At 39.6% G+C, this 12,115-nt stretch overlaps 5 non-coding genes across 5 annotated transcripts; all 5 read right to left on the bottom strand.

The window, feature by feature from the left end:
• Nucleotides 1–1,561: 1,561 nt before the first annotated feature.
• TRNAR-CCG (transfer RNA arginine (anticodon CCG)) lies at nucleotides 1,562–1,634 on the bottom strand. The gene has a single exon. It is a non-coding gene; the product is annotated as a tRNA-Arg (tRNA).
• A 1,960-nt stretch (nucleotides 1,635–3,594) lies between these two features.
• TRNAR-CCG (transfer RNA arginine (anticodon CCG)) lies at nucleotides 3,595–3,667 on the bottom strand. The gene has a single exon. It is a non-coding gene; the product is annotated as a tRNA-Arg (tRNA).
• Nucleotides 3,668–5,632: 1,965 nt separating this feature from the next.
• Nucleotides 5,633–5,705, bottom strand: TRNAR-CCG (transfer RNA arginine (anticodon CCG)). The gene has a single exon. It is a non-coding gene; the product is annotated as a tRNA-Arg (tRNA).
• A 1,960-nt stretch (nucleotides 5,706–7,665) lies between these two features.
• Nucleotides 7,666–7,738, bottom strand: TRNAR-CCG (transfer RNA arginine (anticodon CCG)). Its single transcript has one exon. It is a non-coding gene; the product is annotated as a tRNA-Arg (tRNA).
• A 1,965-nt stretch (nucleotides 7,739–9,703) lies between these two features.
• On the bottom strand, nucleotides 9,704–9,776 carry TRNAR-CCG (transfer RNA arginine (anticodon CCG)). The gene has a single exon. It is a non-coding gene; the product is annotated as a tRNA-Arg (tRNA).
• Between the last annotated feature and the right edge of the window lie 2,339 nt (nucleotides 9,777–12,115).

The following is a 12,115-nucleotide window of genomic DNA, read 5'->3' as shown; positions in this document are numbered from 1 at the left end:
AATAGGGACAAATAGTACTGACATACACCAATCCTTAGCAACTGCTTTGGATTGGCCAAATGCATAAATTCGATGCACTGTGTGTTATATTCTTGGCATTCGCACTTTACAAAATTTAAGAATTGCTGTAAGATTTTTCCATTATGGACACTATTCTAGAGTTCCAGCATTTTTCTTACTCTGTCTCAAAAATTGATGATTTCTACAAACTAGATTTCTTGCCTGGCATATTTTCATTCCACCTGACATCTCTGACTTCCTATCTGTGGTGATCACTGTCTCACGGCCACCCACTTGGTAAAGATAATAACTAGGAGGTCATTGACTTAGTGATAATGTATTCATTGTCTCTAATGATGACTTCTATGATGCCCTCACACTGCAATGCCCTCTTCTAGGTTGGAACATCCTTGCTAACTTGCTTGACTTTTCAAGTAATCCTTCACCTGTTGAAGCTAGATATTTTCCGAAACATGTGTCACAGAGTCTCATGGGCATGACACTTGACACAATATCCATCTTGAGCACCAGATTTTTTGTGATTTTCATGTCTTACCTATTCATTTCCTTTGACATAGTTTCAGATCCTCTTATTAATCACTCACTGCAAGTTTTGAATGGTGCAGGTTTTGTGGACTTTTCTAAATAAAATGCATTACATTTGAATTCATCACTTTTCTTCCTGTTTTATCATGTTTATGTATTCCTGGTACACTGGTGTCGATTGGTCACTAAAAAGAGCACAACAGGATTCTATTCTACAGTACGGACCGTTGTCTTTCTCAATCGCTCCGATTCCATAATGGCAACAGTGCCGAGCAACAAGGGTACTTAACTGTGCAATCAATTCAAGAAAGTAGTTTCAACTCAGTGTCCACTTTCTGCAGAGACACTGGCAGTAGAGCTATTTCGGGTGCTCTTACAGCAGGCTTCATTATCATAAGACTATATTTTCTACTGCTAGTATTCTTGCAGAGGAAGGTGCTGTTCAGTAACATATGAGTGCAATGCAGCTCTATAAAAGGATGATCTACAATCCAGGGACACTACCCAACCAAGAGGACTTCCTGTAACATTCCACGACAGAGACAATCCCTTAAGAGAAACTTTTTCACTGCAGAGATTCTCACTGAGGAAAATGATTCTCAGTGACATGTCACTGCAAGGAGGCTAGCTTAGGAGGATTCTCTGCACAGTTGAGATGGCACCTGAGGAAGACACTTTTCAGCAATTGGTGGCTACATGGGAGCTCACTTAAGAGTAACATCTTAAATGCTGGGGCCCTCATAAGGAATTGAATGAGCAGTATATGTTTCTCTGCTGCTATACTCCCTGAGAAGCAAAATATTAAGTGATATGTCACAGTTGCAAGGCAGCTCATAGAAGACAGGACAAGATTCACGTGTCTTTACTGCATAGTGTCGCGGTAATACATCAGTATTGACAAGGTGAATGAAATGAGTGTGATGATTTTCATTGATGAGACCTTTTAATCATCTTTATGTTAATATATGTTGAAATTCGTTCATATTTAATTAAGATCAAAATTAAAAATAATTGACGACCCAGGTGGGACTTGAACCCACAATCCCCAGCTTCGGAGGCTGATGCCTTATCCATTAGGCCACATGGCCACTTGATAGAAAAGCACTGATCTGACCATAATAGACCAACTGAACACCAATTCAAACACAGAACAAACACCCCATGGCAAAAACAACAAAAACATGAAAAAAAACACAGTCAACATGTAGAGCAAGTCTGTGAGTTTGGAAAACACACCTTGCATATGATGGTCCAGTGAGCGAAGGTAAAGAAAGGAACAACTCCTGCAACACAAACCCTTCCGCAACTCATATTGAACACTTTTGATTGAAGAGAGTATACAGTGCGGTGGTTGCTACTCCTCGCCATCCTTATTTATAGTATTTTGATTTATATGCACTGAAATAGCTTTTAGTTTGGCTTCTGATGTTTTGTCTTCTAAAAAATGTGTATATACTGGTACTTTCTACAGATGGAAATGAAGATGAACTCAAAATAGGGACAAATAGTACTGACATACACCAATCCTTAGCAACTGCTTTGGATTGGCCAAATGCGTAAATTCGATGCACTGTGTGTTATATTCTTGGCATTCGCACTTTACAAAATTTAAGAATTGCTGTAAGATTTTTCCATTATGGACACTATTCTAGAGTTCCAGCATTTTTCTTACTCTGTCTCAAAAATTGATGATTTCTACAAACTAGATTTCTTGCCTGGCATATTTTCATTCCACCTGACATCTCTGACTTCCTATCTGTGGTGATCACTGTCTCACGGCCACCCACTTGGTAAAGATAATAACTAGGAGGTCATTGACTTAGTGATAATGTATTCATTGTCTCTAATGATGACTTCTATGATGCCCTCACACTGCAATGCCCTCTTCTAGGTTGAAACATCCTTGCTAACTTGCTTGACTTTTCAAGTAATCCTTCACCTGTTGAAGCTAGATATTTTCCGAAACATGTGTCACAGAGTCTCATGGGCATGACACTTGACACAATATCCATCTTGAGCACCAGATTTTTTGTGATTTTCATGTCTTACCTATTCATTTCCTTTGACATAGTTTCAGATCCTCTTATTAATCACTCACTGCAAGTTTTGAATGGTGCAGGTTTTGTGGACTTTTCTAAATAAAATGCATTACATTTGAATTCATCACTTTTCTTCCTGTTTTATCATGTATTCCTGGTACACTGGTGTCGATTGGTCACTAAAAAGAGCACAACAGGATTCTATTCTACAGGACGGACCGTTGTCTTTCTCAATCGCTCCGATTCCATAATGGCAACAGTGCCGAGCAACAAGGGTACTTAACTGTGCAATCAATTCAAGAAAGTAGTTTCAACTCAGTGTCCACTTTCTGCAGAGACACTGGCAGTAGGGCTATTTCGGGTGCTCTTACAGCAGGCTTCATTCTCATAAGACTATATTTTCTACTGCTAGTATTCTTGCAGAGGAAGGTGCTGTTCAGTAACATGTGAGTGCAGTGCAGCTCTATAAAAGGATGATCTACAATCCAGGGACACTACCCAACCAAGAGGACTTCCTGTAACATTCCACGACAGAGACAATCCCTTAAGAGAAACTTTTTCACTGCAGAGATTCTCACTGAGGAAAATGATTCTCAGTGCCATGTCACTGCAAGGAGGCTAGCTTAGGAGGATTCTCTTCACAGTTGAGATGGCACCTGAGGAAGACACTTTTCAGCAATTGGTGGCTACAGGGGAGCTCACTTAAGAGTAACATCTTAAATGCTGGGGCCCTCATAAGGAATTGAATTAGCAGTATCTGTTTCTCTGCTGCTATACTCCCTGAGAAACAAAATATTAAGTGACATGTCACAGTTGCAAGGCAGCTCTATGAAGACAGGACAAGATTCACGTGTCTTTACTGCATAGTGTCGCGGTAATACATCAGTATTGACAAGGTGAATGAAATGAGTGTGATGATTTTCATTGATGAGACCTTTTAATCATCTTTATGTTAATATATGTTGAAATTCGTTCATATTTAATTAAGATCAAAATTAAAAATAATTGACGACCCAGGTGGGACTTGAACCCACAATCCCCAGCTTCGGAGGCTGATGCCTCATCCATTAGGCCACAGGGCCACTTGATGGAAAAGCACTGATCTGACCGTAATAGACCAGCTGAACACCAATTCACACACAGAATAAACACCCCATGGCAAAAACAACAAAAACATGAAAAAAACACAGTCAACATGTAAAGCAAGTCTGTGAGTTTGGAAAACACACCTTGCATATGATGGTCCAGTGAGCGAAGGTAAAGAAAGGAACAACTCCTGCAACACAAACCCTTCCGCAATTCATATTGAACACTTTTGATTGAAGAGAGTAGACAGTGCGGTGGTTGCTACTCCTCGCCATCCTTATTTATAGTATTTTGATTTATATGCACTGAAATAGCTTTTAGTTCGGCTTCTGATGTTTTGTCTTCTAAAAAATGTGTATATACTGGTACTTTCTACAGATGGAAATGAAGATGAACTCAAAATAGGGACAAATAGTCCTGACATGCACCAATCCTTAGCAACTGCTTTGGATTGGCCAAATGCGTAAATTCGATGCACTGTGTGTTATATTCTTGGCATTCGCACTTTACAAAATTTAAGAATTGCTGTAAGATTTTTCCATTATGGACACTATTCTAGAGTTCCAGCATTTTTCTTACTCTGTCTCAAAAATTGATGATTTCTACAAACTAGATTTCTTGCCTGGCATATTTTCATTTCACCTGACATCTCTGACTTCCTATCTGTGGTGATCACTGTCTCACGGCCACCCACTTGGTAAAGATAATAACTAGGAGGTCATTGACTTAGTGATAATGTATTCATTGTCTCTAATGATGACTTCTATGATGCCCTCACACTGCAATGCCCTCTTCTAGGTTGGAACATCCTTGCTAATTTGCTTGACTTTTCAAGTAATCCTTCACCTGTTGAAGCCAGATATTTTCCGAAACATGTGTCACAGAGTCTCATGGGCATGACACTTGACACAATATCCATCTTGAGCACCAGATTTTTTGTGATTTTCATGTCTTACCTATTCATTTCCTTTGACATAGTTTCAGATCCTCTTATTAATCACTCACTGCAAGTTTTGAATGGTGCACGTTTTGTGGACATTTCCAAATAAAATGCATTACATTTGAATTCATCACTTTTCTTCCTGTTTTATCATGTTTATGTATTCCTGGTACACTGGTGTCGATTGGTCACTAAAAAGAGCACAACAGGATTCTATTCTACAGTACGGACCGTTGCCTTTCTCAATTGCTCCGATTCCATAATGGCAACAGTGCCGAGCAACAAGGGTACTTAACTGTGCAATCAATTCAAGAAAGTAGTTTCAACTCAGTGTCCACTTTCTGCAGAGACACTGGCAATAGGGCTATTTCGGGTGCTCTTACAGCAGGCTTCATTCTCATAAGACTATATTTTCTACTGCTAGTATTCTTGCAGAGGAAGGTGCTGTTCAGTAACATGTGAGTGCAGTGCAGCTCTATAAAAGGATGATCTACAATCCAGGGACACTACCCAACCAAGAGGACTTCCTGTAACATTCCACTACAGAGACAATCCCTTAAGAGAAACTTTTTCACTGCAGAGATTCTCACTGAGGAAAATGATTCTCAGTGACATGTCACTGCAAGGAGGCTAGCTTAGGAGGATTCTCTGCACAGTTGAGATGGCACCTGAGGAAGACACTTTTCAGCATTTGGTGGCTACATGGGAGCTCACTTAAGAGTAACATCTTAAATGCTGGGGCCCTCATAAGGAATTGAATGAGCAGTATATGTTTCTCTGCTGCTATACTCCCTGAGAAGCAAAATATCAAGTGATATGTCACAGTTGCAAGGCAGCTCATAGAAGACAGGACAAGATTCACGTGTCTTTACTGCATAGTGTCGCGGTAATACATCAGTATTGACAAGGTGAATGAAATGAGTGTGATGATTTTCATTGATGAGACCTTTTAATCATCTTTATGTTAATATATGTTGAAATTCGTTCATATTTAATTAAGATCAAAATTAAAAATAATTAACGACCCAGGTGGGACTTGAACCCACAATCCCCAGCTTCGGAGGCTGATGCCTTATCCATTAGGCCACAGGGCCACTTGATAGAAAAGCACTGATCTGACCATAATAGACCAACTGAACACCAATTCAAACACAGAACAAACACCCCATGGCAAAAACAACAAAAACATGAAAAAAAACACAGTCAACATGTAGAGCAAGTCTGTGAGTTTGGAAAACACACCTTGCATATGATGGTCCAGTGAGCGAAGGTAAAGAAAGGAACAACTCCTGCAACACAAACCCTTCCGCAATTCATATTGAACACTTTTGATTGAAGAGAGTATACAGTGCGGTGGTTGCTACTCCTCGCCATCCTTATTTATAGTATTTTGATTTATATGCACTGAAATAGCTTTTAGTTTGGCTTCTGATGTTTTGTCTTCTAAAAAATGTGTATGTACTGGTACTTTCTACAGATGGAAATGAAGATGAACTCAAAATAGGGACAAATAGTACTGACATACACCAATCCTTAGCAACTGCTTTGGATTGGCCAAATGCGTAAATTCGATGCACTGTGTGTTATATTCTTGGCATTCGCACTTTACAAAATTTAAGAATTGCTGTAAGATTTTTCCATTATGGACACTATTCTAGAGTTCCAGCATTTTTCTTACTCTGTCTCAAAAATTGATGATTTCTACAAACTAGATTTCTTGCCTGGCATATTTTCATTCCACCTGACATCTCTGACTTCCTATCTGTGGTGATCACTGTCTCACGGCCACCCACTTGGTAAAGATAATAACTAGGAGGTCATTGACTTAGTGATAATGTATTCATTGTCTCTAATGATGACTTCTATGATGCCCTCACACTGCAATGCCCTCTTCTAGGTTGGAACATCCTTGCTAACTTGCTTGACTTTTCAAGTAATCCTTCACCTGTTGAAGCTAGATATTTTCCGAAACATGTGTCACAGAGTCTCATGGGCATGACACTTGACACAATATCCATCTTGAGCACCAGATTTTTTGTGATTTTCATGTCTTACCTATTCATTTCCTTTGACATAGTTTCAGATCCTCTTATTAATCACTCACTGCAAGTTTTGAATGGTGCAGGTTTTGTGGACTTTTCTAAATAAAATGCATTACATTTGAATTCATCACTTTTCTTCCTGTTTTATCATGTATTCCTGGTACACTGGTGTCGATTGGTCACTAAAAAGAGCACAACAGGATTCTATTCTACAGGACGGACCGTTGTCTTTCTCAATCGCTCCGATTCCATAATGGCAACAGTGCCGAGCAACAAGGGTACTTAACTGTGCAATCAATTCAAGAAAGTAGTTTCAACTCAGTGTCCACTTTCTGCAGAGACACTGGCAGTAGGGCTATTTCGGGTGCTCTTACAGCAGGCTTCATTCTCATAAGACTATATTTTCTACTGCTAGTATTCTTGCAGAGGAAGGTGCTGTTCAGTAACATGTGAGTGCAGTGCAGCTCTATAAAAGGATGATCTACAATCCAGGGACACTACCCAACCAAGAGGACTTCCTGTAACATTCCACGACAGAGACAATCCCTTAAGAGAAACTTTTTCACTGCAGAGATTCTCACTGAGGAAAATGATTCTCAGTGCCATGTCACTGCAAGGAGGCTAGCTTAGGAGGATTCTCTTCACAGTTGAGATGGCACCTGAGGAAGACACTTTTCAGCAATTGGTGGCTACAGGGGAGCTCACTTAAGAGTAACATCTTAAATGCTGGGGCCCTCATAAGGAATTGAATTAGCAGTATCTGTTTCTCTGCTGCTATACTCCCTGAGAAACAAAATATTAAGTGACATGTCACAGTTGCAAGGCAGCTCTATGAAGACAGGACAAGATTCACGTGTCTTTACTGCATAGTCTCGCGGTAATACATCAGTATTGACAAGGTGAATGAAATGAGTGTGATGATTTTCATTGATGAGACCTTTTAATCATCTTTATGTTAATATATGTTGAAATTCGTTCATATTTAATTAAGATCAAAATTAAAAATAATTGACGACCCAGGTGGGAATTGAACCCACAATCCCCAGCTTCGGAGGCTGATGCCTCATCCATTAGGCCACAGGGCCACTTGATGGAAAAGCACTGATCTGACCGTAATAGACCAGCTGAACACCAATTCACACACAGAATAAACACCCCATGGCAAAAACAACAAAAACATGAAAAAAACACAGTCAACATGTAAAGCAAGTCTGTGAGTTTGGAAAACACACCTTGCATATGATGGTCCAGTGAGCGAAGGTAAAGAAAGGAACAACTCCTGCAACACAAACCCTTCCGCAATTCATATTGAACACTTTTGATTGAAGAGAGTATACAGTGCGGTGGTTGCTACTCCTCGCCATCCTTATTTATAGTATTTTGATTTATATGCACTGAAATAGCTTTTAGTTTGGCTTCTGATGTTTTGTCTTCTAAAAAATGTGTATATACTGGTACTTTCTACAGATGGAAATGAAGATGAACTCAAAATAGGGACAAATAGTCCTGACATGCACCAATCCTTAGCAACTGCTTTGGATTGGCCAAATGCGTAAATTCGATGCACTGTGTGTTATATTCTTGGCATTCGCACTTTACAAAATTTAAGAATTGCTGTAAGATTTTTCCATTATGGACACTATTCTAGAGTTCCAGCATTTTTCTTACTCTGTCTCAAAAATTGATGATTTCTACAAACTAGATTTCTTGCCTGGCATATTTTCATTTCACCTGACATCTCTGACTTCCTATCTGTGGTGATCACTGTCTCACGGCCACCCACTTGGTAAAGATAATAACTAGGAGGTCATTGACTTAGTGATAATGTATTCATTGTCTCTAATGATGACTTCTATGATGCCCTCACACTGCAATGCCCTCTTCTAGGTTGGAACATCCTTGCTAATTTGCTTGACTTTTCAAGTAATCCTTCACCTGTTGAAGCCAGATATTTTCCGAAACATGTGTCACAGAGTCTCATGGGCATGACACTTGACACAATATCCATCTTGAGCACCAGATTTTTTGTGATTTTCATGTCTTACCTATTCATTTCCTTTGACATAGTTTCAGATCCTCTTATTAATCACTCACTGCAAGTTTTGAATGGCGCAGGTTTTGTGGACTTTTCTAAATAAAATGCATTACATTTGAATTCATCACTTTTCTTCCTGTTTTATCATGTTTATGTATTCCTGGTACACTGGTGTCGATTGGTCACTAAAAAGAGCACAACAGGATTCTATTCTACAGTACGGACCGTTGCCTTTCTCAATTGCTCCGATTCCATAATGGCAACAGTGCCGAGCAACAAGGGTACTTAACTGTGCAATCAATTCAAGAAAGTAGTTTCAACTCAGTGTCCACTTTCTGCAGAGACACTGGCAATAGGGCTATTTCGGGTGCTCTTACAGCAGGCTTCATTCTCATAAGACTATATTTTCTACTGCTAGTATTCTTGCAGAGGAAGGTGCTGTTCAGTAACATGTGAGTGCAGTGCAGCTCTATAAAAGGATGATCTACAATCCAGGGACACTACCCAACCAAGAGGACTTCCTGTAACATTCCACTATAGAGACAATCCCTTAAGAGAAACTTTTTCACTGCAGAGATTCTCACTGAGGAAAATGATTCTCAGTGACATGTCACTGCAAGGAGGCTAGCTTAGGAGGATTCTCTTCACAGTTGAGATGGCACCTGAGGAAGACACTTTTCAGCAATTGGTGGCTACATGGGAGCTCACTTAAGAGTAACATCTTAAATGCTGGGGCCCTCATAAGGAATTGAATGAGCAGTATATGTTTCTCTGCTGCTATACTCCCTGAGAAGCAAAATATTAAGTGATATGTCACAGTTGCAAGGCAGCTCATAGAAGACAGGACAAGATTCACGTGTCTTTACTGCATAGTGTCGCGGTAATACATCAGTATTGACAAGGTGAATGAAATGAGTGTGATGATTTTCATTGATGAGACCTTTTAATCATCTTTATGTTAATATATGTTGAAATTCGTTCATATTTAATTAAGATCAAAATTAAAAATAATTGACAACCCAGGTGGGACTTGAACCCACAATCCCCAGCTTCGGAGGCTGATGCCTTATCCATTAGGCCACAGGGCCACTTGATGGAAAAGCACTGATCTGACCGTAATAGACCAACTGACCACCAATTCAAACACAGAATAAACACCCCATGGCAAAAACAACAAAAACATGAAAAAAAACACAGTCAACATGTAGAGCAAGTCTGTGAGTTTGGAAAACACACCTTGCATATGATGGTCCAGTGAGCGAAGGTAAAGAAAGGAACAACTCCTGCAACACAAACCCTTCCGCAATTCATATTGAACACTTTTGATTGAAGAGAGTATACAGTGCGGTGGTTGCTACTCCTCGCCATCCTTATTTATAGTATTTTGATTTATATGCACTGAAATAGCTTTTAGTTTGGCTTCTGATGTTTTGTCTTCTAAAAAATGTGTATGTACTGGTACTTTCTACAGATGGAAATGAAGATGAACTCAAAATAGGGACAAATAGTCCTGACATACACCAATCCTTAGCAACTGCTTTGGATTGGCCAAATGCGTAAATTCGATGCTCTGTGTGTTATATTCTTGGCATTCGCACTTTACAAAATTTAAGAATTGCTGTAAGATTTTTCCATTATGGACACTATTCTAGAGTTCCAGCATTTTTCTTACTCTGTCTCAAAAATTGATGATTTCTACAAACTAGATTTCTTGCCTGGCATATTTTCATTTCACCTGACATCTCTGACTTCCTATCTGTGGTGATCACTGTCTCACGGCCACCCACTTGGTAAAGATAATAACTAGGAGGTCATTGACTTAGTGATAATGTATTCATTGTCTCTAATGATGACTTCTATAATGCCCTCACACTGCAATGCCCTCTTCTAGTTTGGAACATCCTTGCTAACTTGCTTGACTTTTCAAGTAATCCTTCACCTGTTGAAGCCAGATATTTTCCGAAACATGTGTCACAGAGTCTCATGGGCATGACACTTGACACAATATCCATCTTGAGCACCAGATTTTTTGTGATTTTCATGTCTTACCTATTCATTTCCTTTGACATAGTTTCAGATCCTCTTATTAATCACTCACTGCAAGTTTTGAATGGTGCAGGTTTTGTGGACTTTTCTAAATAAAATGCATTACATTTGAATTCATCACTTTTCTTCCTGTTTTATCATGTTTATGTATTCCTGGTACACTGGTGTCGATTGGTCACTAAAAAGAGCACAACAGGATTCTATTCTACAGTACGGACCGTTGTCTTTCTCAATCGCTCCGATTCCATAATGGCAACAGTGCCGAGCAACAAGGGTACTTAACTGTGCAATCAATTCAAGAAAGTAGTTTCAACTCAGTGTCCACTTTCTGCAGAGACACTGGCAGTAGGGCTATTTCAGGTGCTCTTACAGCAGGCTTCATTCTCATAAGACTATATTTTCTACTGCTAGTATTCTTGCAGAGGAAGGTGCTGTTCAGTAACATGTGAGTGCAGTGCAGCTCTATAAAAGGATGATCTACAATCCAGGGACACTACCCAACCAAGAGGACTTCCTGTAACATTCCACGACAGAGACAATCCCTTAAGAGAAACTTTTTCACTGCAGAGATTCTCACTGAGGAAAATGATTCTCAGTGCCATGTCACTGCAAGGAGGCTAGCTTAGGAGGATTCTCTTCACAGTTGAGATGGCACCTGAGGAAGACACTTTTCAGCAATTGGTGGCTACAGGGGAGCTCACTTAAGAGTAACATCTTAAATGCTGGGGCCCTCATAAGGAATTGAATTAGCAGTATCTGTTTCTATGGTGCTATACTCCCTGAGAAGCAAAATATTAAGTGATATGTCACAGTTGCAAGGCAGCTCTATGAAGACAGGACAAGATTCACGTGTCTTTACTGCATAGTGTCGCGGTAATACATCAGTATTGACAAGCTGAATTAAAATGAGTGTGATGATTTTCATTGATGAGACCTTTTAATCATCTTTATGTTAATATATGTTGAAATTCGTTCATATTTAATTAAGCTCAAAATTAAAAATAATTGACGACCCAGAAGGGACTTGAACCCACAATCCCCAGCTTCGGAGGCTGATGCCTCATCCATTAGGCCACAGGGCCACTTGATGGAAAAGCACTGATCTGACCGTAATAGACCAGCTGAACACCAATTCACACACAGAATAAACACCCCATGGCAAAAACAACAAAAACATGAAAAAAACACAGTCAACATGTAAAGCAAGTCTGTGAGTTTGGAAAACACACCTTGCATATGATGGTCCAGTGAGCGAAGGTAAAGAAAGGAACAACTCCTGCAACACAAACCCTTCCGCAATTCATATTGAACACTTTTGATTGAAGAGAGTATACAGTGCGGTGGTTGCTACTCCTCGCCATCCTTATTTATAGTATTTTGA

The sequence above is a fragment of the Ambystoma mexicanum genome, chromosome 3q, assembly GCF_040938575.1.
Source record: "Ambystoma mexicanum isolate Mex_15411 chromosome 3q, UKY_AmexF1_1, whole genome shotgun sequence".
Lineage (NCBI taxonomy): Eukaryota > Metazoa > Chordata > Amphibia > Caudata > Ambystomatidae > Ambystoma > Ambystoma mexicanum.
Note: the sequence above shows the minus strand (reverse complement) of the source record. Positions and strands in the feature narration are given on the sequence as shown.